The sequence below is a fragment of the Macaca thibetana genome, chromosome 9, assembly GCF_024542745.1.
Source record: "Macaca thibetana thibetana isolate TM-01 chromosome 9, ASM2454274v1, whole genome shotgun sequence".
Lineage (NCBI taxonomy): Eukaryota > Metazoa > Chordata > Mammalia > Primates > Cercopithecidae > Macaca > Macaca thibetana.
The window spans coordinates 29,822,774-29,849,529 of record NC_065586.1 but is presented as its reverse complement, the minus strand read 5'-3'; the positions used below and the strand labels follow the sequence as shown (position 1 = coordinate 29,849,529).

The window sequence follows — 26,756 nt, the reverse complement described above, 5'->3', positions numbered from 1 at the left end:
GCCGCGTTCCTTCTGACATGCGCAGAAGCTCAGCGGGTGCTGGACCATCCCTGAGTGGAGAGTGCAGACACTGGGCTCTGAGCCTGAAGAGGCTCCTTGCAGTTCATCAAGAGATGGTTGACAGTAGGGTGTGAGGATCCAGTTTTACCGGTGGACTCCTGTGTCAGCTGAGTCAGGGGTCCCAGCCGCTCTCTGCTGGTCTTCACTGGTAACTTCATGTCCAGTCAGGGGGTGTGTGTGGGGGGTGTGGGGGACGGGGTTTGCCCACCCTTCAGGCAGAGAGCCTTGGACTTGAGGTGCCTTCCAACAACAGGGCTAGCATTGCCCTATTCAGCAGACAAAGTGGGAGAGGGCAGGAGTGAGACTGGGCCTTGGTTTTTCTAACCCATTTTCCTGAAATAAGAGCCAAAAGAGGCCCGGCGCTGTGGCTCATGCCTGTAATCTCAGCACCTTGGGAGGCCAAGCCGGGCAGATTACAAGGTCAAGAGATCAAGACCATCCTGGCCAACATGTTGAAAGCCCGTTTCTACTAAAAATGCAAAAATTAGCCTGGCGTGGTGGCACACATCTGTAGTCCCAACTATTCATTCAGGAGGCTGAGGCAAGAGAATCACTTGAACCTGGGAGGCAGAGGTTGCAGTGAGCCACTGCTCTCCAGCCTGGCAACAGAGGGAGACTCTGTCTCATTAAAAAAAAAAAAAAAAAAAAAAAAAAAAAAAAGAGCCAAAAGTTGAATTCTCACATGGAGCTAACCTAAGCAGCAACACTTCAGGCAGACAGAGGGGTGCAGAGATGAAAACCCCAAACACCCAAAGTTCCCAAGTTGTAAATAGTTTTCTTCTGAATACATTTGATGTCAGAAATAAAATCCTCTGGATTGTAGACAGTCACAAGCACTCTGGAAGCAAGTTATTGTGGTCCAACTTAAGAGGAGCCTAGACTAAAACCTGGACATTCACTTCCCAAGATCTCTTTTCCAGAACTATCCAGAAAGTCATGAAATCTACCAACAATTTTTCCATCAGTCTTTGGTTGAGGAAAACTGGCCCTGGCAAGTTAAGGAGAAAGTTCTTTTTAATCATTTCTTGTTCTCCCATCCCCACTCCGACCTGAAAATAGCCTTCCCTTTGGTAGATGAAAGGCACCTCTTGGCAGTTACCAAGATGAGGGTGTGTTATTCTTTGCTGAACTTGTTTGATTGTACCCGAAACTGGAAGAGGGCTGTGTGTTCTGCAGCATCGGATTAACAATGAGTTCATATATCCAAGGTCCTTTGGGGGCTCAGAGTAGCAGGGGTATTGAAACTAAGAAGCGATTTTAGCCTTGAGCTGCCTTAAATCCTCATCAGAACAGGGCAGTCGGGGAGGAAAATTAATAAAGGATTTGAACCCTGGTTCCCAACCAGAAGTGGACCCTGAGCTGGGGCCAGGCAGAGAATCTGAGAACCCCAGCCCTACTTAGTGGCCCTTCTCCCACCAAACCGTGCGTCCTGGGGCACACCACTGTTGCCTGTTTACTGCTTGGCTAGAAGCAGAAAAAGATGCTGAAAAATGTTCTGGTCTTAAAAGAATTCCTTCCTTCGATCCCAAGTTTTTTTTTTTTTTGTTTTTTTTTTTTTTTTTTTTTTTAATTCCTTTTTTTGAGACACAGTCTCGCTCTGTCACCAAGGCTGGAGTGCAGTGGCCGGATCTCGGCTCACAGCAAGCTCCGCCTCCCGGGTTCACGCCATTCTCCTGCCTTAGCCTCCCGAGTAACTGGGACTACAGGCGCCCGCCACCACGCCCGGCTAGTGTTTTGTATTTTTTTAGTAGAGACGGGGTTTCACCATGTTAGCCAGGATGGTCTCGATCTCCTGACCTCGTGATCCGCCCGTCTCGGCCTCCCAAAGTGCTGGGATTACAGGCTTGAGCCGCTGCGCCCGGCCCAAGTTTTAAAATTTATGAAGAACAGAATATAGTGATTTGTGACAACATGGATGAACCTGGGGGACATTATGCTTAGCGAAATAAGCCAAGCACAGAGAGACAGAAGCTGCATGCTCTTTCTTATTTGTGGAATCTAAAACACTTGAGCTCATAGAAGCAGAAAGTAGAATGGTGGTTACCAGGGGCTCAGGGTGTGGATGGGGAGGGGAGGACTGGGAAGATGTGGTCAAAGGATACGAAATTTCTTTCAGACAGGAGGAATAAGTTCAAGGGATCTACTGTACAGTGTGTGACTCTAGTTCATCACAGTGTATTGAATACTTGAAAATTGCTAAGAGAATAGATATAAAAGTTTTCAATATAAAAAATAACTGGCTGGGTGTAGTGGCTCACACCTGTAATCCCCGCACTTTAGGACGCCAAGGCAGGTGGATCCCTTGAGGTCAGAAGTTCCAGACCAGCCTGGCCAATATGGTGAAACTCTGTCTCTACTAAAAATGTAAAAATTAGCTGAACATGGTGGTGGGCGCCTGTAGTCCCAGCTACTCCAGAAGCTGAGGCAGGAGAATTACTTGAGCCCGGTAGGTGGAGGTTGTAGTAAGCCGAGATTGTGCCACTGCACTCCAGCCTGGGCAACAGAGCGAGACTTCGTCTCACACACACAAAAAAAGAACAGTGAAACGCTGTATGTTAATTAGCTTGATGCAATCATTTCACAGTGCATATATGTATCAAAACATCACATTGTGCACCGTAAATATGTACAATTTCTATTTGTCAATTAAACTTTAATAAAACTGAAGAAAATATCGTTTAAATAAAACACTTCAACTTCTCTTGCACGGTAAGTTAGATATAGGAAAGGAGATTGCCTGTTTAAAACCAAAATGCAGGTATCAGTTCTCATGGCAAGTTCAGAGACCCACACAGGGCCCCAAACCTGGTTAAGCCCTCACTGATGTGTGGCTTTGAATAGATGACTTAACCTCCGTGTGCTTCAGTTTCCTCACCTGCACTCTGTAGATAGTAACTTGCCTCAGGGGGTTGTCGTGAGGATTAAAGAGGTTAATATGTAGAATAACTAGAGCACTAACTAGCTCACAGTAAGCACTAGATAGGGGCTAGCTATGACTACAAAAATCCCTTTCTTCATCTTATAGGATACCAGAGTCGGAATTGCTAGACCTTTAAGGGTGCAACCCACCCCACCTCTTCGTTTCCCTGCCAGAATTCTATTCCAGACAAAAGTCTGTTTCTCTTCATCTTAAAGATCTCTAAGAAAAGACAGTCCACCAATTCCTCAGTTATTTGATCGGTAATAATCCTTCCTTCCACTTAGAAAGTCTTCCTTATAAGTAAATTAACCTCTCTTCTGGAAATTAAAGCCATTTTCTCTCATGTAAGCTATGCTAAGATAGAGAAGTGCTTTTCTCCTTAAAACAACTCTCCTATATTTAAGTGCTCTATTAAACCCCATTTTCTGGTTTTCCTTCCCCTGGAAAGAATGGGAATCAGTTACCTTTTCTCAGGGGCGCATTCGTATTACCTACTTGACATGCCCTTGTTCCTTGCTTTCTTGTATTCTGTAACATCACTCTTAAAAACCAAAGCCACAAATGAAATGAGTCAATTCTGACAATTTTTGTTGATGCCCCAGGTGAGGGAGAGATGCCTGCATAATTCTGGCCCATTTCACTGCTGCTTAATTTTGGTGTTGTATATACTTGTTTTCACACCCATGATCAAAGATACCAATAAATGGCTCCTACATCCCAACTATAGGGTGAGTTCTTGACCTTTTCCCATGTTTTATTGTTTTATTCTACTTGCCACTCTCCATTTGTGGATCTTAGGATACATTTGAGACTGTCTGATATGCTAGAATCACATCTCAATTTGGACTCATTCTTTTTCTTTTTCTTTTTTCTTTTTCTGAGATAGAGTCTCGCTCTGTTGTCCAAGATGAAGGGCAATGGTGCAATCTCAGCTCACTGCAACCTCTGCCTCCCGGGTTCAAGCAATTCTCTTGTCTCAGCCTCCCGAGTAGCTGGGACTACAGGCATGCACCACCACGCCCAGCTAATTTTTGTGTTTTTAGTAGAGACAGGGTTTCACCATGTTGGGCAGGCGGGTCTCGAACTCCTGACCTCATGATCTGCCCACCTCACCCTCCCAAAGTGCTGGGATTACAGGCGTGAGCCACCACACCTGGCTTGGACTCATTCGTAAATCTGGACGGCAAGATGGTAAGTTTCTTGAGGCAGAACATGTTATTATTTATCTCATACTCCTCATGGTGCCTGACTCAGAGAAGAGCCTGTGAATACACCATTAGATACATTTTCTAAGTCACCCCTAACAATTTTCAGTGTTAGGGATTATTAAGACTAGACTAGAGTAGGACCAGTAGTTAAGAGACTTTGGTAGGCTTCCCCTCTGCCATCTCTCCAAATGGACATGGCTGTGGAGTGTGTCTGAATGGGAACTCAGGTGGTGGGTGCCCATATGGAAACATGGTGCTTAGATTTTCAGCCCAAGTATTATTTTATCTTAGAGTTGGAAATTCTCAAGAAGCGTTTGCAAAGCCCCACAAAGGGAAAACTTGATGTGTTCAGGGCTCGGATGCCATTCTGATGAGCTCTTTGGAGAGATATGGAGGGGGAAAGTGGAACGTTGTGAAATCAAACCAACAATTACAGTGTCTCAGAACTTCGACGTGGTTGGAAATTATTGATTCAAGTCACGCTCTCCACCGGGCCACTGTCTGTGAGCAGTGTTCTTTAAAAAGAATTATATAGCCACTTGCTAAGTATCTATAAGTCAGATTTATTTCCAGCTACTCCCATATGTGTCCCCTCCGCCCCAAATGGCTGGCCGTCCTCTCTGCTCTCGCCTTAGCCTCATTTCTGTGGCTTTGCTGAAGCTGTTTTCTTGCCAAGTAAGCCCTGCCGCTTCTCCAGTCTAGGGACATCTGATGCAGCATTCAAATCCTTCCTGAGTCCTCCTTTCTCACGCCTTGGTCTCTCCTTGTTCAGAGGTGCAAGTTTGGTCTTCCCAATTACGTATCACTGACGGTAAACCACAGTCTCCCCTTTTCTTCCATCCCTTAATTCCCAGCAAAGTTTAACAAAGAAGAAAGAGCTTCAGATCAGTGTAGTCAAAACACCACCAGTTTCCAGAATCAAGAATCACCCAATGACATTTTTAAAAAGATCTACTGAGGCCAGACACAGTGGCTTACACCTAGAATCCCAGTGCTTTGGAAAGTCAAGGCAGGACGATCGCTTGTGTCCACAGGTTAAAGACCAGCCTGGGTGATATAGCAAGACCCTGCCCCTACAATAAAAAATACATTTAAAAATCTAGCCAGGTGTGATGATGCATTCCTATAGTCCCAGCTTCTCAGGAGTCAGAGGTGGGGCAATCGCTTAAGCCCAAGAGTTGAAGACTGGAATGAGCTACAATTGCACCACTGCACTCTAGCCTGGGCAACAGAGTAAGACCATGCTTCTTTTTCTTTCTTTCTTTCTTTTTTTGAGGGGGGCAGTTGGGGGAACTTAGTTTCACTCTTGTTGCCCAGGCTGGAGTGCAATGGTGCCATCTCAGTTCACTGCAACCTCCACCTCCCAGGTTTAAGCGATTCTCTGCTTCAGCCTCCCGAGTGCTGCGATTACAGCCGCCCACAACCACACCCGGCTAATTTTTGTATTTTTAGTAGAGATGGGGTTTCACCATGTTGGCCAGGCTGGTCTCAAACTCCTGACCTCAGGTGATCTACCTGCCTCGGCCTCCCAAAGTGCTGGAATTACAGACATGAACCACCTTGCCCAGTCAAGACCATGTTTCTAAAAAAATTTTAAAAAAATACACTGAATCAAAATTTCTAGAGGTGAAACCCAAGAATCTGCTTTTTAAAAAAGCTTTTCAGGGGTAAGTCTGAGGATAAGTCAAGTTTTGAGAACTACCAAAAAGATTTCAGAGGAGTTTGTGTCAAGTCAAAATCTTGGTACCTAGATGGTGGAGGCCAAGAACCCTGGGCGTGGTCCCATGAACCCCAAAAAGCTTTCTTCCCAAGAAGCACTCAGCAAGGTCACACCAATGGAGCCCGTGGGCACTTTTTGCTGCTGTGATGCTGTATACACTGAAATAGTGGCTTTTTGCTCCCTGGAGATATTTACATTTTTATTTTTATATCTACTGATTTTTATATCCTGCATCACATCTACTTCCAAACTAAATGCCACTGCTCTTACCAAGAGCACTTACCACTGATCACCAGTTTTGTATTGAGAAAAACAGACTTGGCAACTCTCATTCTTTATCCTTCCTACTCTGAAAGATGGTGCTTCTTTGGCCAATGTAGGAGACAGATTCTATTCTGCTTAGTGCTTAGCCATGGTTTTGTTCATGACATGCTCATCAGTTCTCAGAAAGCACAACCCCTGACCACTGTCATTGCCACATGCATTCTTCTTTCCCAGGCAGGGTCTGTTCAAGTGTGGTGTTGGGCTGGGCGTCCGTGCATTTATTCAGCCATTGTCTTGGCTGTGGGCTCCTGCCTTTAGATTTGCTGCAACGCTTGTCTGTAGCCTTCCTAATCTGCGGCTTGGACTGCCCCATCTGCCTCTAATCTTGGGCCCCTTTTGTTGTTGTTGTTTGAAGGCACCAAATTTTACTTCCCGTGTAATATCTTCTTGTTTTATTTCAAACCACAGGGAGGATGTGATCTCAGTATCAATAAAACAGTTTACTGAGAACCTAATATGTCTAGGACAATTTACTGGGGCACTGGGCCTTCAAAGATGAGTAAGATAAGGATTTTGCTCTAGAGAGGGCCATATTCTGATGAAAGAGACAAAAACCATTCAGAAAAAAAGCAGTTTACAAGGCCAGACAGCAAGTACAAAATGAATGGCCCACCACTAGCCCCTGTCTGACTCTGGAGGAAGGCTTGACCATGGAGTACTTGAAAACATCATGGGGAATCTGCATAGCTCAAGGCCTGGTATACAGCAGGGGCTCAATACGTACCTACCAAGTTAATACACAAATGACTTGATGATGCTAAGTTGTGTGAACCCTGAAAATTTGAGACAGGTCTCAGTTAATTTAGAAAGTTTATTTTGCCAAGGTTGAGAAGGCACACCCGTGGCACAGCCTCAGGAAATCCTGATGACATGTGCCCAAGCTAGTCAGGGAACAGCTTAGTTTTATACATTTTAGGGAGACATGAGACATCAATCAATATATGTAAGAAGTACATTGCTTCAGTCTGGAAAGGCAGGACAAACTTGAAGCAAAGGCAGGAAGACTCAAAGTGGAGAGTCGCCTTCCAGGTCACAGGTGGGTGACAGACAAACGGTTGCATTCTTCTGAGTTTCTGATTAGTCTTTCCAAAGGAGGCCATCAGATATGCATCCATCTCAGTGAGCAAAGGGGTGACTTTGAATAGAATGGGAGGCAGGTTGGCCCTAAGCAATTCCCAGCTTGACTTTTCCCATTAGCTTAGTGATTTGGGGACCCCAGATTTATTTACCTTTCACAGTGTTAAACTATGCCCTGAAATATATGTAATGTACACTCAGAAAAGAAACAAACCACACACCACACACAACACACACACATTCTTCACCAAGGAAGCCTGAGCCTGTTTTCCCAGAGAATAACATACTGAGAAATTTAGAAGCACAACCTCTTGTGAAAGTTAATCTTTATGTTAATATCAGGGGTCATTTATTGAACAGTGACTAAGTAAATAGGACCTACCGGATACTGTTTATACTCAGGATATGGATTAAACACTAGTGGTGTAAATTTATTGATTCACAATATAACAAGGAGACAAGGGAGATGACCATTCTGTCAGCTGAGCTATGCACAGTAACTACCTGATTTATTTAGTAATCAACTAACTTATATCCCACTTCCTTCCAAAACAGATTTAATGTCAAACCATTTACAAGACCCAATGTAGGAGGCAAGTTATAAAAAAGGTGAGAAATGGGACACCAAAAAAATGACAAAGCTGGGTGCAGTGGCTCATGCCTGTAATCTCAGCACTTTGGGAGGCCAAGGTGGGTGGATCACCCTGAGGTCAGGAGATCGAGACCAGCCTGGCCAACATGGTGAAACCCCATCTTTACTGAAAATACAAAAATAAGCCAGGTGTGGTGGGACGTGCCTATAATCCCAGCTACTCGGGAGGCTGAGGCAGGAGAATCGTTTGAACTCAGGAGGCAGAGGTTGCAATGAGCCAGGATCACACCACTGTACTCCAGCCTGGGCAACAGAGTGAGAGTCCATCTCAAAAAGAAAAAAAAAAGAAATGACAAGAAGCTGGACTAATGGAGTCTCCTTGCAACTTTGGCTAAAAGGAAGTCACACGGGTTAGTTAGAATGTAAGTTTTGGAGAGGAAAAAGAAGAAATTTTTCTCCTAGTCCTAATTTCAGAAGGAAATTATGTCATGGGGCTATTTCTCTAACCCTAGTCCCTTAATGACTTGCTGCTATCCCTATTTTCATGACTAGTGGGACTCTTACTACCAGGTAGGTAGCTAACTTTCTATGTGGTAGGTGTTGCGTGAATTCCTATACACATACTTCAAAAACATTTAATCCTACACCTGTCCTGTGAGGGGTCCTATTATCTCCTATTATCTTGCAGGCAGCCCTTTTTATGTGTAGCCTTCCTAAAGCAGCTGATGTTCTCCATGAGCAGGTTTTCTGCAGCCTGGGAATTAACATGTGGAGAGAAGCCACTGCAAACAACCGGAAGCCTCCCCAATAGCAGATAAGAAAATCCTGCTCCAGAGACAATTTTTATCTAGAGAGAGAGGCAGGGACACACTGCTGTGTTCTGTCAAAGCAACTCAAGGACATTTAGAAGGATGTCTCAAGACTGTTCAAGGGGCAGTGCCACTTCTGACCATTGGGGACACTGATTTTGATCAAACACTACCTTAGTTGTTTAGAAGCAACCATGGCATGGAAACCAATACGCTAGACTTGAAACCCAAGAAGTTGTTTCGAGGCCTAGCTCTGCCATTGCTAGTGGTATAAATTTGAGCAGGTCACTTAACTTATCTTAGCATCAGTGTTTTCACCTGGTCATTGTGGCAAGAAACAGCTTCACCATCTGCTATGCTGATAACATGGAAACTGTAAAGTATTGAAAATGAAAGCTACAATATGTTATTGACATGGTTTGGATTTGTGTCCCCACCCAAATCTCATGTTGAATTGTAATCCCCATTGTTGGAGGAGGAGCCTGGTGGGAGGTGATTGGATCATAGGGGTGGACTTCCCCGTTGCTGTTCTCTTGATAGTGGGTGAGTTCTCACAAGATCTGGTTATTTAAAAGTGTGTAGCACTTCCCCCATTGCTCTCTCTTCTTCCTGCTCTGGACATGTAAGAAGCGTATCCTTCCCTTTCACCTTCCACCACCATAATTGTAAGTTTCCTGAGGCTTCCCCAGTCATGCTTCCTGTACTGTCTGGGGGAACTGTGAACAAATGAATCCTCTTTTCCCTCCCTCCCTTCCTTCCTTCCTTCCTTCCTTCCTTCCTTCCTTCCTTCCTTCCTTCCTTCCTTCCTTCCTTCCTTCCTTCCTTCCTTCCTTCCTTCCTTTCCTTCCTTTCTTTCTTTCTTTCTTTCTTTCTTTCTTTCTTTCTTTCTTTCTTTCTTTCTTTCTTTCTTTCTTTCTTTCTTAATAAATCACCCAGTCTCCGGTATTTCTTTATAGCAATGCAACAATGAACTAATACAGTTGTTTAGCCCAAATTTTAAAATCCTACATGTTCTTCTTCATACGTAGGCCCTAAGAATCACTAAAATTTCATATTATCTAGTTTCTGCTATTTTAATTTTCTTCTTCTTCGTACTCTTTGCTGCCTCCATGCCCTCTTCCCTGTGCCCTAAATCCTGGTGATTGGTTGCCTCTCAGCCTTGCCTCTCTCCTTCTTGTTATCACTTAGTATCACAAGACCCTAGCTAAGAAAGGAAAGGTAAAGGACGGGAAGGCGTATTAGTCTGCTTTCACACTGCTGATAAAGATATACCCAAGATTGAGTCATTTATAAAGAAAGAAAGATTTAATGGACTCACATTTCCACATGGCTGGGGATGCCTCACAGTCATGGAGGAAGGCAAAAGGCACCTCTTACATGGTGGCAGGCAAGAGAGAGTGAGAGTCAGCTGTTATTGTGCATTGTGATTGTGCCTGGGCTACAGAGTGAGACTTTGCCTCAAAAAATAAGTAAGTAAATAAATAAATAAAATAGAGGAAATTTGGTAAGTGAATTGGTTACCCAGATGAAGGAAAAGCAGAGAGGTGCACTGGGGATGGTGAAGCAATGAAGAGGTCAGAAATAGCAGGAAGCCACTACCCCACCTCCCTTCGAGGCTGAAGGACAGAGCCAGAAACACTTGGCAGAAGCTGAGCCCAGGGGACCTGCCCCAGCAGAGCTCAAGTCCCAAATGAGAGGACGTAGCCCTGCCGGAGACAAGAACTGAGGTTACGGGGGGAGAATACCCTGGCTTCTCCCAACTTCTTGCCTTTTCCCCTCCCACCATGTCTCCCACTGGTGGGACTCAAATGGAAACCACAACACAGTCTACAATACGCAAGGAGCAGGGCCAGCCCACTGCTGGTCCCCAACACCATGACACAAGGCAAAGAGGAAGAGAGTGAAGAATGAGCCCAAAGGCAAATGAGCCAAGCATTGCTACAAAATCACATTGACATATATTCATTCAAAACTGCATCAAGGCCAGAAAGACAAATCCTAAGAGTTGGTCAAGAAAGCAAAAAGAAACTATATGGTTTTGTTTTCAGTACCCGTATCAACCATACACATTCACACTCTTAGTTGCAAATGATACCACTAGCTTGTTGGAGAAAAAGAAAGTTGATCAAAGGGTATTACTAGGTCACAGAATCTCTGGGAGACTAGAGACAGGCATGGAAACTGCACAACCAGGAGCACTGAACAAGTGACACACTGAGTCCCCTGCAGCCACAGAGGTGGGGCCAGGCAGACACCAAACAGGACACCAGACTGGCCCTTTCTGAGACCAGCCAGAGAGTTGTGTCCCCCTGCCAGATGGCACTGGCCTCCCATAGCACAGATTCGCTCCCTTTTCTGCCTCCTCCTGGTTCTTACTAGTTGAGTCTCTTGCAGTGCACCTGCTGTGCGCCCTGTAGCACTTGCCTGCGCCCCAGCGGCAAATGAGGCTGGAAAAGAGAGTCCTGGCTTCTACTTTGGGGAAGGGGAACTCAATGTGGGAAGTCCAAGTTCACCAAAGGGAAACTGGTCACCGGATGTGAGGTGGCCATATGTGTGATAACTGTGCAATTTTTGTTCACTACCGAATGTTCCCAGGTTTGCCACAACGTGACCATGAAAATGGATACGAATAAGGGGGGTGATGTCACCCACTGAAATAATGGCACAATGCTAATGACAATGCCACTTGCCATGACCGGGCTGGGTCCTTTCATGCTCTGGGCCTGATGGGGACAAAGCTGCATCTGTTGGCCATGTGATCGCTTTGTCTTCTGAGGGTGTCCTACCAGAGAACACAGACTACTACCAAGCCTTAGAGTTAGTTATTACAGAAGGGAACTCAGGGGACACCCAGCCTCCTTCCCACCAAACACAACCTTCTTCAGAGTCTCCTGAGAGCTTGACAGCTCTAGCTGTTAGAAAGATCCTTTTCCTAACTGTAGTTGATGCGTATTTCTGCAATGAGGCTCTTCTTTCAGGGGCAAGGGTTAGAAGGATAAGGCCAGCTTCATCCCTGAGGAAGACCATTTTAGGAACCTCATCTTCAGAGACTATCAGGCAACCCTTTTATTCACCACCCTTGAGATTACATTGGTAGAGTAAGACTGATTGGGTTATTTTTGTCATAACCATTAATAGAGTATCCCCTCTATGTCTTTGACTGTTTTAGATTCTAGGGATAAAAAGATGAATAAGACATGGTGTTAGCTCTCAGGAAACCCACAGTGTAGTAAGAAAGGCAAAGACAAAAATAGATAATGGGGGTGTAACTAAGGTAAGAACTACAAGAAGAGAATAAGCAAAATATGATAAGAGGCTGGAGGAAGAAGCCTGAGAAGATCCATAGAGAGCTTGAAAGACAAGGTACCCTTGGGAATGACAAGGAGGAGGCCCTGACAGGGCTCCAAGGCTTCTATATGAGAGACCAGTTGAGAGACAGCCATGTTGAGTTCTTGGAGGTGAGGTCAGGTACGCTGTGTCTGTCCATCAGTGTGGCTAGGCAGGAATGAGAGTATCTGTGTAAAAGACTTTCTCTGATGAGTGAATAAGGAAATTGGAGACTTAAGGCCTGAATATGAGTTGGTGGTGTGAGTAGATGTTCCTTCCATAGTATGATCTTTAGGAATTATTGAAAACAACCTCCTTGTTCCTTTCTTCCACCCATTTAAAAATAAAAATAATGCAAAACAAAACAAAAACCCTCTGTAGCAGAAATTTTTTCTATGAAGGACCAGCTAACAAATAGTTTGGGCCTTGTTGGGCCCCACAGTCTCTGCCACATCTATTCCATGCTACTGCTGTCATGCAGAAGCAGCCAGATACAGTGTGTAAATGAGTGTGTGGTTATAGACCAATAAAACTTTATTGACAAAAACAGTCAGTGGGCTGCCTTTGGCCCAAGAGCCATGGTTGGCCAACTCCTTTTTTTTTTTTTTTTTTTTTTTTGAGATGGAGTTTCACTCTTGTTGCCCAGGCTGGAGTACAATGGTGTGATCTTGGTTCACTGCAACCTCTACCTTCTGGGTTCAAGCGATTCTCCTGCCTCAGCCTCTCGAGTAGCTGGGATTACAGGCGCCTACCACCATGCCTGGCTAACTTTTTTGTATTTTTAGTAGAGATGGGATTTCACCATGTTGGTCAGGCTGGTCTCAAACTCCTGACCTCAGGTGATCCACGCGCCTTGGCCTCCCAAGGTACTGGGATTACAGGCGTGAGCCACCACACCTGTCCGGCCAACTCTTCATCTACAGAATCAAATTTGCAAACCATTGCTTACCACTTTGTTTGCTGGCTCTTTTCTGAGTGCACATTTTGAATTTGTGTGTGCAGGTAGGATGGAAAGAGTCCTCTGTGGGAGGGCATAGGGCGACTCCGGAAGAGAAGTGATGGGCAGAATGAAGACGTCCCACTGAGCTCTGTGAAGAAAAGGATCGGCTACCAGAAAGAAGGACAGGCCCACTCATTTCTCCTTGCGGAGTGCCTCCTGGCCGCGTGTCCTGTTGTCTAACCGTGGTTCCAAACTGACTGGTTGCATCTTGGCCAACTGCTCCTAGGCAGGGCTGCCTTTCGTCCCTGAGGTGACAGTGCACATGATAATTTATATTTTGGTGCAAAAGCACCTCAAGCTCCTTTGAGATGAAAGACTCTATATAAAACTGAGTTATGACCCTGCTTAATAGGAGCACTGCTGTCTTTTTCCAAAAGTGGAGTTAAACCCCTCTGGCATCTGCAAAGGGCTGGCTGTAAAGGATCGTTGGCCTTTTCATCCACCCTCATTTTTGCTGTTGATTCTGCGTGCCATAAATCATTCTCCTCCAAGTCCAAAGGCGGCATTTGTATTTGCCAAAATACTAAGGAGGAGGATCTCCAACTGGTTGAAGCTGAGACTGGATCTTTGCTTTTTAAGTTGTGTGGGAGGTGGGGAACGCGCGCGCGCGCGCACACACACACACACACACACACACACATATTAATCCTCCCTTAATAACATTCCAGAATAGCTATTCCCTTACCCTATAACTTCCTATGGATTCTCATGACACTGGTTTTGTTTTTGCACAAAAGATTTGACTTGGTCAGTCATGCTCCTTTGTTATTTTGTACCTTTAACCCCCTTTCTCTGTGGAGAAAGGCTACCACGAGAAAGGTAATTCTCTTGTCCAAAACCCAGGACCACACAGGCTCAGTACCAAGCTTCTTTTGGGACAGTATTCGACAGGGCATACCAACACGTCTTTTTTTAGAAAAGACCATAAGTGTCTTATCTTACTCCTTTGGAATTTTCCGCAGTTATTTAATCTCTAGTTTAGGAAAAGTTGGTTTGAGGGTTCTTCAAATCTCCTCGAACCTCTTACATCAGATCTGTGAGCTTGATTCACTTGAGGTGGATGGGTGCTGTGTTTGCCAGCATACCTCATTTCCATCTCTCCTCCCTACTGACTAGAAACCTTGTGGTTAAAATAACACACAGCCTCTATTCAGAGCTCAAACTTAGAGCTGCTATCGGAGGAGGATTTTAGATTTAGGAAATTCTCAGCAGAGCATCCGAGGGGCTTTTGAAAAATTCAATTCTTTAGACGCTCATGAAGAAATCAGGGATTTCCTCAGGTAAATATTTTCTTCCCTTTTCCATTGTTTTGTCGAAAGGATGATTAAGAAAATAGGGCCGGTAATCACTGAAAAACGGCAGCTGCTTTCTAGCTTTTTGCTGGTGAACAGGGCTTGTGATGGTTTCTCTGAAAGGGAAATAAAGTGATAAAACAAGGATCTCCTGGAGGGAGAGCTGCAGAAACAATTCTCTGTGGAGAAAGGGCTGGGTGTTTGAGAAAGAGAGATGCCTTGGCGGAGTCAGCGCATCGTATTTGGTTGTATATAGGTTACAAAGGTAGAAAATACAGTCTGTTGGTCTTATTCACTGTCTGGGGCAGTGGCTCTGAGGTTGGTCACGTGACCAGCTCATACAGGAGCAGTTCCCAGGACTATCTTTAGCATCATATGTTCTTATTGAATAAAACTAAACTGCTTCTCCTTCCATGTGGCTGCTCTTCAAGTAATTATGTGCCACTGTTTTTTATCTGTTTATATTTCTATCTATCTGTCATTGATTATATATCTATCATCTATCTATCTATATTCTGCTTTAAAATTTTTGGGAAATACAGTTCTATTATCTCATATTTTCATATTTTTTAAACTCATGACTTTCTAAGTGATACATCATTAGAGACTTGTCTTAAATCTATCGCAAAATGTGTTAACATTTTCTTCCAATACCAGTAACTATGGTCTCCTGAACTAAAAGAACAGTTCATTTGCAGAATGAGTCATTTTTCTGAAAAACCTGCTACCACACCTCCTGGTCTTTCTTTTTTTATTGTGCTGTTTTGTGTTTTTTGGGAAACATCTGTGCCTATGAAAGCTTTCAATATATCTCATTGTGGCTGGACGAGGTATTTTCTAGTTTGCCAATCTATAACTCTCCTGAGACATTATCATTTTTCCTTCACACTTGCATTTGAAGAAAATTTCCTACCTACTTGATGATAAAGCCAAATAATTAATCAATCAGTTGTCAGTCAAACATTTATTCACATGCATGCATTATATATGCTCTGCATCGAAATAGTTACCAGGGTTGGGGGAAGGCAGTTTCAAAGAAATAAATATCACCCTTGGTGTTTATCCTGTATCTCCCATCTACATTTATCAAATAGTTACAAAACATTATCAGATAGCACAAAATCAAGTGCCAAATTTCAAACTTCAGATTACAGGTGAGGTTGAAGTGGCCATACAGCTACCGCTCAGGAGAGCCCACTGTGCACAGGGAACTAAGCCAACCACTTTGCAATCATCTTATTTTATTCTCTCAATAGCCCTTATTTTACATATGAGGAAAGAGAAACTTATAGAGGGGGCTAAGTGCCCAGTGTCATACTGCTGACGAGTCGTAAACACAATGCTCAAATCTTTAATGCACCCAACCTTTACGAGGCCGAGGCTGGAGAATCATTTGAGGACAGGAGTTCAAGACCATCCTGGGCAACATAGCAAGATCCCATCTCTAAAAAAATTATTTTTAAAAGCAAATGCACCTAAGCAGAAGTGGTCCCTGGGTGGGGTGCCAAAGGGTGTTCAAGTATTCAAAGGGCCAGAAGGAGCAGTGTGCAGATGAGGAACAGGTTGGAAGGGTCCATGGTGTCTGGGGGACAGTGCAACAGTGCATGCCCTGATCAGAGGTAAAAAGGGAAGTACTAAGAAAGAGAGGTGGAGGGGGGTGGGCCCAGAAGGCACCCTGTGAGGAGGGTGGAGCCAGGTTCTGATGAATGCTGCTCTGAGCCATCTGTCTGCTTTGTGCTTCCTTCCTCTCTGCTAGGAAGTTTCTTCTTTTTTTTTTTTTTGAGACAGAGTCTCACTCTGTCACCGAGACGGGAGTGCAGTAGCACGATCTTGGCTCACTGCAACCTCCACCTACTGAGTTCAAGCGATTCTCCTCCCTCAGCCTCCTGAGTAGTTGGGATTACAGATGCCTGCCACCACGCCAGGCTGACTTTTGTATTTTTAGCAGAGACGGGGTTTCACCATGTTGGCCAGACTGGTCTTGAACTCCTGACCTCAGGTGATCTGCTGCCTTCGGCCTCCCAGAGTGCTGGGATTACAGGCGTGAGCCACCACGCCTGGCCCTGGGAGGCTTTTTGCCTACCTCACTGAGGTTTCATATCATATCCTCCTGCCTCAGGTCTTTGCCCAAATCTCCGCTCATTTGTGAGGCTTTCTTTGACCCTGCTATTCAAAGAGAACCCCATGACCACCTTCATTGACTCTTCTTAAAAATTGTGACAAAATACACATAATATATAATTTACCAGTTTAACCATTTGTAAAGTATACAGAGCAGTGATATTTCGTACTGTACATTCACGACGTCATGCAACCGTTGCCACTATCTAGTTCTAGAGCATTTCATCACCCAAAAGGAAACCCTCTGCCCATTAAGCAGTCACGCCCCATTATCCTCTTTCCAAGCTCCACAGAACCCCTGAGCTGCATTTCATCTCTATGGATTTTTTGTTTGTTTGTTTGTTTGTTTTTGAGATGGAGTCTCACTCTGTCACCCAGGCTGGAGTCCAGTGGCACAATCTTAGCTCACTGCAACCTCTGCCTCCCAGGTTCAAGTGATTCTTTTGCCTCAGCTTCCTGAGTAGCTGGGATTGCAGGCACGTACCACCATGCCCGGCTAATTTTTTGTATTTTTAGTAGAGACGGGGTTTCATCATGTTGGCCAGGCTGGTCTCGATCTCCTGACTGCAGGTGATCCACCCATCTCAGCCTCCCAGAGTGCTGGGATTACAGGCATGAGCCACCGTGCCCAGCCTGGATATTTCATGTAAATGAAATCATACATTACATGACTTTTTGTGTCTGGCTTATTTCACTTAGCATAATAATTTTTTTGTTTGTTTAAATTTAATTTTTCTAAAGAGACAGGATCTCACTGTGTTGCCAAAGCTGGAGTGCAGTGGCACAATCATAGCTCCCTGCAGTCAGCTTTGAACTCCTAGGCTCAATCAATCTTCCTGTCTCAGGCTCCTGAGTAGCTTGGATGACAGGTGCATGCTGTTGTGCCCAGCTAATTTTTAAAAAAATTTTTGTAGAGACAGTGTCTTGTTTTGTTGCCCAGGCTGGTCTTGAACTCCTGGCTTCAAGTGATCCTTCCACCTCAGCCTCCCAAAGTGCTGGGATTATAGGTGTGAGCCACTGCACCCAGCCCAGCATCATATTCTTAATGTTCGTCCATGAGGTAGCCTGCATCGGTCCTCCATTCTGTTCTATGGCTGAATGATAGTACATTGTGTGTATGTATCATATTTTGTTTATGCTTTATCAGTTCATGGTGATTTGAGTTGTTTCCACTTTTCAGTTATTGTGAATAGTGCTGCCATGAGCATGGGTGGACAAGTTTTCACTTGAACCCATATTTTCAGCTCTATGGGGGCATCTACCTGGGAGTGGAATTGCTGGATCATATGGTGAGTCTATGTTTAACTTTTTGAGGAACTGCCAAACTATTTTCCACAGCAGCTGCACTATTTCACATTCCCACCAGCACTGTAGGAAGGTTCCAATTTCTCCACATTCTTGCCAAAAGTTATTTTCCGGTTATTTTTATGATCGTCATCCTACTGGGTGTGAAGTGTGAGCTCACTGTGGATTTGAATCGCATTTCCCTCATGACTAATGACATACAGCCTCTTTTCATTTGCTTGTTGGCCATTTGTCCAGTCATTCACTTTGTATTTCCTTTATCTGGCTTTATTTTTCTTTATACATAGCTTTATGACTTACCACGTCATGTCACATCACATTTTTACTTATTTAAATGAATAAATGAAATGTTACCTATCTCCTCCTAGAACTATGAAAGCCTCATGAAGACAGGGATTCTGTCTATTATTGTATCTCAGGACTTAAGACTGTTCATCACTGTGGGAACTCAGTATGTATTTGCAGAATAATTGAAGAGCAAATTATGGTTATTCCCCAGGCCTGGGCCTAAGGTCTCTCCCATCTTCAGATGGGTCAATGGTGGGACAGGATTGCTTGAGGCCAGGAGTTAGAGACCAGCCTGGGCATCATAGCAAGACCCCATCTCTACAAAAGCAATTTTTTTGAAGAAAATGCACCCAAGAAGAAGTAACCCCTGGGCTGGGTCCTGAAGGGTTGTGAGGCACTCAAATGGCCAGGAGGAGCAGTGTGCAGGTGAGGAACAGGGTGGAAGGTCCAGAGTGAGTGGAGAGCCACAGCTGGTCCAAACATCAGCAGGGCATACATGAGGGGGTCCACACATCAACCAGTCCATGTATCAGGTCGGGGGGAGAGGTATACTTCAGGATGTTCACCCATCAGCTGGTCTATACATCTGCTGGCCCATACATCAGTTAGTCCATATCTCAGTGGGTGCATACATCAGCTGGTCCATACATCAGCGGGTGCATATGTCACCTGGTCCATATATTGGTGGGTCACACATCAGGAGGTTCACACATCGGTGGTCCATATACCAGGGCTCCATACATCAGCTGCTCCATACATCAGGGGGTCCATACATCACCTGGCCCATACATCAGGTTGTTCCTGTATCAGAGAGGGCATACATCAGGAGGTTCACACATCAGCTGGTTCATACATCAGTGCATCCATATGTCAACTGACCCATACATCAGCGGGTCCATACATCATCTGTCCTATACATCAGGGAGTCCATACATCAGCTACTCCATATATCAGGGGGGCACACATCTGGAGGTTCACACATCAGCTGGTCCATACATCAGGGGTCCATACATCAACAGGTCTATACATCAGCTGGTCCATACGCCAGCTGGTCCACACATCAGCTGGTCTATATATCATCTGGCCCATACATTAGGGAGTCTATACATTACCTGGTCCATACATTAGCTGGTCTATACATCACCTGGCCCCTACATCAGGGAGTCTATACATCACCTGGTCCATACATCAGGGAGTCTATACATCATCTGGCCCACACATCAGCTGGTCTATACATCACCTGGCCCATACATCAGGGAGTCTATATATCATCTGGCCCATACATCAGCTGGTCTATACATTACCTGGACCATACATCAGCTGGTCTATACATGACCTGGTCCCTACATCAGGGAGTCTATACATCACCTGGTCCATACATCAGGGAGTCTATACATCATCTGGCCCATACATCAGCTGGTCTATACATCACCTGGCCCATACATCAGGGAGTCTATACATCATCTGGCCCATACATCAGCTGGTCTATACATCACCTGGCCCCTACATCAGGGAGTCTATACATTATCTGGTCCATACATAAGTGAGTGCATACATCCATGGGTTTATACATCAATTGGTCCATATATTGGGGGGTCATATATCAGGAGCTTCACACATCAGTTGTCCATACATCAGGGGTCCATACATCAGCTGGCCCATATATCAGGGGGTCCATACGTCAGCTGGTCCATACATGGGGGGTTGCATATATCAGCTGGTCCATATACCAACTGACCCATACATCAACTGGTCTACAGATCAGCTAGTTCATACATCAGAGGATCCACACATCAGCTGGTCCATACATTAGGTGGTTCACACATCAGCAGGTCCATACATCAAGGGGCCCATATATCAAGGAGCCCATATATCAGGGAGTCCATACATCAGGGTGTCTATACCATATTATCTATCCTTCCCACCCCCAGCTGATGCTGCCGTGGCATAGTATCCTTCCGCCGTCTACCCACTTCTTGGATTATGGAGACAGAGGCTGGAGCAGCAAGCAATTATTTGGATAATCAAGGTTTGAGATTGTGAGAGCCAGAGCTCAGGAAGCCACAAGGAGAGCAGAGTAACAGGGACAGACAGGAGGGAGACACTGAAGGAGATAAAAAAACAAGATTAAGTGACTGGTTGGTTGAAACAACAGGGGCTTGAGCTGGAGACAGAGGGCCAAAGTTATCAGAGATAACTTCAAGTTTTGAACTTGGAAGTTTGGGGAAATGGTGGAACCATTAACTAGACAGGGACACTGGGAGCAGGAAAAAGAGAAGGTTTGCTTTGTATTTGAGAAGACAACAAGAGATCTGAGTTTACTCCCCCAGAGAGTGGGGGCAAATATGACCCTGCAGCTGACAGTGGGCTAGGACTTAGGGAGACCAGAATGGAGACCCTGGTTAGAAAGTCAAAAGTGAAGGGTCAAGGGTATCAGTGAAGTTCAGAGAATGGGCAGGGTTTCCAAAACAAAGATGAGAGGATGAGAGAGACAGAGAGAGAGAGAGAGAGAGAGAGATTTGGCAACTAACTTGCCAGTCCACCTTCTCTCTCTGCTCTTTCCCTCCCTGCAGTCTCCTAAACCACCATGAAACTAGTCCTACCCCAACTACCTGCTGTTCATGATGCTCTGAGTGAAAGGTCCTTAATGAACCAAGCCTAGACGTGCATTTCAGACGGTCTGTGATGATACCCCTGGTACAGGCAGCCTCAGGAATCCACTGTGGCTTCTTTATCCCATCAAGGCCAATTCCACTCTGCCAATCGTAGTCTCCCCGCTTGGTGGAGGAGTGTACAGAATGGCCTCAATGCACACAGACAGATTATCAAGATAACCAAGTGTGGGGGCTGGGGAGGGGCAGCCTGAGGACGAGGGGAGATGCTGGGTGCCAGGGCATGCAGCAGAGAGCAGCTCTGTGGCCCTCTGTCTCCAGCTTAAGCCCTTGTTGTTTCAACCAGCAAGTTGGGCCAAGGACTCCAAGCTCTGCCTCCTCAAGATTCAGGACAGAGAAAAGTTTACTCTTAAAATGTTCACTGTGGAACATACTTACAAAAACTTGCCAAAAGCATGTGAGAGTTTTGGTTTTTTTTGTTTTTTTTTTAATGTTGAGCACATAGAAGGGGCCCTTATACTTCAGGAGGATTTCCCTTCCATAGATGTGTAGACTGAAATGCGAGTTTATGAAGAAGGCATTTGTTACCCAGGCTGGAGAATTCTGACTTAAGGAAGAAGCATGTAGTGGCTGAAATCTCCTCCCACGGACTTAGTGAAAACTCTGGTGAGGGGATGATCACTGCCATCATTTCTTTCTGGCTTTGGACACCACGAGGGTGCTCATATGTGAGAACTAGATGTTGGGATATCTTCAATGAATGAACGATGAATGATGGGATATTTTCTCCTTATAAGCCCCTTACTTTGAGTGTGTACTATGGTTCTGTGCCTGCAGTCTTTCTGGTAAAATTCTCATCACCCCATTGCAAAGCAGTGTTCCCAAACTCAAGGCTATGTGGTATCCTTCTCCAATTCTGAGCTTGAATAAAGAGAAACCCTCGGGGAGCCAAGTACACTTTCCTGACACCATGACAGCCACCCCTGATAACACCATCACTCTTTTTTTTCTGAAGATGGAGTTTTGCTCTTGTCACCCAGGTTGGAGTGTAATGGCGTGATCTCAGCTCACTGCAACCTCCACCTCCCAGGTTCAAGTGATTTTCCTGCCTCAGCCTCCCAAGTAGCTGGGACTACAGGTGTGCACCACCACGCCCAGCTAATTTTGTATTTTTAGTAGAGATGGGGGTTTCACCATGTTGGCCAGGCTGGTCTCAAACTCATGACCTCAAGTGATCCGCCTGCCTTGGCCTCCCAAAGTCCTGGGATTACAGGAGTGAGCCACTGCACCCGGCTGCCATCATTCTTAAGATAGGGCTCCTGAACATATTTCTGGAACATAACCTACTGATTAAGGTATCCTAGACAGAAAAGGGGCATTCCGGGATAGGGGTGCATATTTTATTAGACATTATGGTCATTTTTTAAAAGTTTTCAGGTCGTTGTTCTTTAGGCAATTGAAAAGGAAATAAGTTTTATCTTCATTCTGAAATGGTGAGACTTCAGGATTGACTTCCTTGGATGATGTGTTTTCTGATTTCATTCAATCATGTGTTAATTTAGATACCTCGTCATGTTACTTGAAAGGGGTCCCAATTCAGACTCCAAGAGAGGGTTCTTGGACCTCACACAAGGAAGACTTCGGGCGAGTCCATAGAGTAAAGTGAAAGCAAGTTTATTCAAGAAGTAAAGAAACAAAAGAATGGCTACTTCATAGGCAGAGCAGTGGTGTGGGCTGCTCAACTGATTGTACTTATCGTTACTTCTTGATTATTTGCTAAACAAAGGGTGGATTATTCATGAGTTTTCCAGGAAAGGGCTGGGCAATTTCCAGAACTGAGGTTTCCTCCCCTTGTTAGACCATATAGGGCAACTTCTGGACACTGCCATTGCATCTGAAAACCGTCATGGCGCTGGTGGGAGTGTTTTCTAGCATGCTAATGCAGTATAATCAGCATATAATGAACAGCAAGGATGATGAGAGACCACTTTCATCACCATCTTGGTTTTGATGGGTTCTGCCTAGCTTCTTTACGGCATGCTGTTTTATCAGCAAGGTCTTTGCGACCTGTATCATGTGACCTCCTATCTCATCCTGTGACTTAGAATGCCTAACCTACTGGAAATGCAGCCCAGTAGGTCCCAGCCTTATTTTACCCAGCCCCTATTCAAGATGGAGTCACTCTGGTTTAAACACCTCTGACAATTAAATGAGTATTTGTGTAAGCCCACTGAAAACTCATCAACAGTCCCATGCGGAAGGATGTGCAAGGCTCTGCCCCAATTCTCTAGTGTTAATAAAGAATCAGGTCTGCCATGGGACAGTAAGTGACAACAGAAGAGAAATGCATAGAAAGCAGTGCTGTGAGGACAGGCATGCAGGGCTGCCTGCACCCAGTTGTGGTCTCCCTACATTTGAGCTGGCGGCCTTCTTAGCATGCCCAGTCAGGAGGAGGATAATTGAGAAATCAAATGGGGAAATGGGCAATTTCCAAGACATTTAAGCTCAAAGAGCTACAATGGGCCAGGCATAGTGGCTCACTCCTGTAATCCCAGCACTTCAGGAGGCCGAGGTGGGCAGATCACCAGAGGTCAGGAGTTCGAGACCAGCCTGGCCAACATGGTGAAACCCTGTCTCTACTGAAAATACAAAAATTAGCTGGGCACATTAGCACGCACCTGTAATCCCAGCTACTCAGGAGGCTGAGGCAGGAGAATCACTTGAACCCAGGAGGCAGAGGTTGCGGTAAGCCAAGATAGTGCCACTGCACTCCAGCCTGGGTGACAAAGCACTATAACATTCATCCAAATTAATCTTCTGTGCTACTGTAGGCTTCACAGTGACAAAGTTCTACAGAAACACATCTGCCTTTTTGCGTTGTCCTTTTTTTTTTTTTTTTTTTTTAAGAGACAAGGTATTGCTCTGTTGTCCCGTGCAGTCTGCAACTCCTGGGCTCAAGCAATCCTCCTGTCTTAGCCTCCCAAGTAGCAGGGACTACAGGCACACACCATCATGCCCAGATAATTTTTCATAGGTTTTATTTTTTGTAGAGATGGGTTCTCGCTGTGTTGCCCAGACTGATCTTGGACTCCTGGCGTCAAGTGATCCTCCCATCTCAGCATCCCAAAGTGCTGGGATTACAGGTGTGAGCCAACGCGCCCAACCTGCATCTCTTTAAAATGATGAATGAAGCGTAATCTATAATCGTGGTTCTATTGCTCTGGAATTGTGAAGGAACAAAAATATTGGTTGGGGTCTTAGTACTGGAAGATATTTTATCCTGCAGGGAGTGCTGTATTCCTGCCTAGATGTGATCACTAGGAAATAAATGCTTGAAAGAGTTAGCAGAGTTACATTAATGCTGAGTCTTAACCAATTCAGAATATAGGATGCAAAATCACCATTTTAGATCTTTATACATAAATTGTAAAATCAGCTTTTGATATTGTACACTTATCAAAAGCAGCCATGTCAATTAGTGTCGATGCTAATTTCTCATAGCAGATGATAAAAAATAACACTTTGGCATTAGGTTTTGACAAACATTATGTGAATTATTTTACAATAGCCTTATTTTTCTGATTCTTAATTTTCTGAAACTAATGTGAAAATTATGTTGCATTATTTCAGTACATGCAAACAAAAACTGAGGATTTGGACTAGAAAATAGGCAGAAAGGGCTGGGTTTGGTGGTTTACACCTGTAATCCCAGCACTTTGGGAGGCCAAGGCAGATGAATCGTCTGAGGTCAGGAGTTTGAGACCAGGCTCTCTAAAAATACAAAAATTTGCCAGGTGTGGTGGCAGGTGCCTGTAATCCCAGCTAATTGGGAGGCTGAGGCAGGAGGATCACTTGAACCCAGGAAGCAGAGGTTGCAGTGAGCAAGAGAACAATACTGCATTTCAAAAAAAAAAAAGAAAAAAAAAAAGAAGAAGAAAACAGGCAGAGAGAAAGAAGCCCCTTAGGGGTTGAATGTCACAGTTGCAGGGCTGGTGACAGCATAGTCAATCTCTGCCTTTGTCTTCTTATCATCTTTTCAGATATCTGCCATTATAGGGATGTTGAAAAATTATTTTCACCTCTCTCAATGCATACCTGTCTCAAAGAAATCATTGCTAACTGGATTTAGCAATACAGGGCAGGACAGCAGTTCAGTGAAGAGGATGCATTTAGGAATTAAAGTGACCTGGATGTTCCTACATCCTGCCTCTTTCTAGCAAGTAACTCAAGCTCTCAAACTGATTTCCGGATCTGTAAAGTAAAAATAATAAAAGCTCCTAGCCTGCAGGAATGTTGTGACAATTAAGTGAGCTAATGTATGCAAAGCTCTTAGCACATTCAATCAATGCTAACTATTATTATCACAGGTAACATGCGAATAACAGAATTGAGCTGCCGTTTTTTTCAGCCAACCCCCAACCCTCCGTTCTTCTCTCTTCTCTGAGTTTAATCATAAAACACAGTTCATTAAACAAAACAAAACAAAACAAAACTTTTGACAAGCATATGTTTTTAATTTTAAAATAACTTCAACTTTCATTTCAGATTCAGGGGGTACATGCACAGGTTGGTTACATGGGTATATTGTGGGATGCTGAGGTTTGGGGTGTGGATGGTCCCATCACCCAAGTAGTGAGCACAGTACCCCACAGGTAGTTGTTTAACATTTGCCCTCCTCCCTCCACGCTCTAGTGGTCCCCAGTGTGTCTATTGTTCCTATGTGTATGTCCATGAGCACTCCATGTTTAGCTCCCACTTATAAATGAGAACATATGGTATTTGGTTTTCTGTTCTGGCATTAATTTGTTTAGGACAATGACCTTCAGCTGCATTCATGCGGTTGCAAAGGACGTGATTTCATTCCTTCCTATGGCTGCATAGTATTCCATGGTGTATATGTACCACATTTTCTTTATCAATCCACTGTTGATGGGCACCTAGGTTGATTCCATGTATAAAGTGCAGCTCTAATAAAGTTACTCTTCTGCTCAAAAACCTGCTACTGAATCAAATCCAAACTCCCTTAACACAGCATGTAAAGCACCTTGTGAAATTTCTTCACTCTCCCTCCCACCTGCAACAAACTCAGGTCTTACACTCCTCGACCTCTGAAATCATTTTCCTTTTCCTGAATGAGCCACATGCCCCCAGGCCTCTGTAAGTTAACTTCTCAGTTTCCTCTTTCTAATACCCTTTTTCCTCCCTCTCTGCCTGCAGGCTAGTTCCAAAAGGAACTATTCAAACTAGAGTTCATTTCTTTTCATTTCTATGAAATGATAAGAAGGAAGTTCATTTCTATGATACTTCCTTTGTGCCTTTGCCATAGCACTTACCACTCTCCCATTGAATTGCATTTCCTGTGTTATACGGCAAACTTCTTGAAAATTTAAACTAGGTCTTATTCATTTGGGGGCCTCGTGCAGTACTTTGCAAGCTATTTTGCACATAACCATAGAGCAGAAAATGTTGGTTGAATTTAATTGAAAAATTGACTCCCTACATCCGGGCGCGGTGGCTCATGCCTGTAATCCCAGCACTTTGGGAGGCCAAGGTGGGTGGATCACCTGAGGTTAGGACTTCAAGACCAGCCTCGCTAACTGGTGAAACCCAGTTTCTACTAAAAATAAAAAAATTAGCCAGGCGTGGTGGTGCATGCCTGTAATCCCAGCTACTCAGGAGGCTGAGGCAGGAGAATCGCTTGAACCCAGGAGGCGGATGTTGCAGTGAGCCGAGATTGTATCATTGCACTCCAGCTTGGGCAACAAGAGCAAAACTCTGTCAAAAAAAAAAAAGAAAGAAAGAAAGACAGACAGAAAAAGAAAAATTGACTCCCTAAATGTTTATTATCAGTAGGTTATTACAGTAGCAATAGAGAAAGGGCTTATTTGGGATCAAAAGAACTGGCTGTGAGTGTGTGTGTGTGTGTGTGTGTGTGTCTGTACGTGTGTATTTATACAGAAATATACAGGCATTTCCTCATCCACTTTAACATTTGAACAGGTATTTTAACATTTGAATAGGTATTTTCTTATCTATTTTAACATTTATTTTAACATCAATTTTAACATTAACATTTATTTTAACATTTGACATGTAACATT

At 44.4% G+C, this 26,756-nt stretch overlaps 1 protein-coding gene across 1 annotated transcript in view; it reads left to right on the top strand.

Moving 5' to 3' along the window:
• Nucleotides 1-14,214: 14,214 nt before the first annotated feature.
• JCAD (junctional cadherin 5 associated) overlaps nucleotides 14,215-26,756 on the top strand; it is a 102,930-nt gene continuing 90,388 nt past the window's right edge. The window contains exon 1 of the mRNA XM_050805607.1: nucleotides 14,215-14,317. The gene's annotated coding sequence lies outside the window, so the exon portion shown is untranslated. The remainder of the gene's footprint in view (nucleotides 14,318-26,756) is intronic.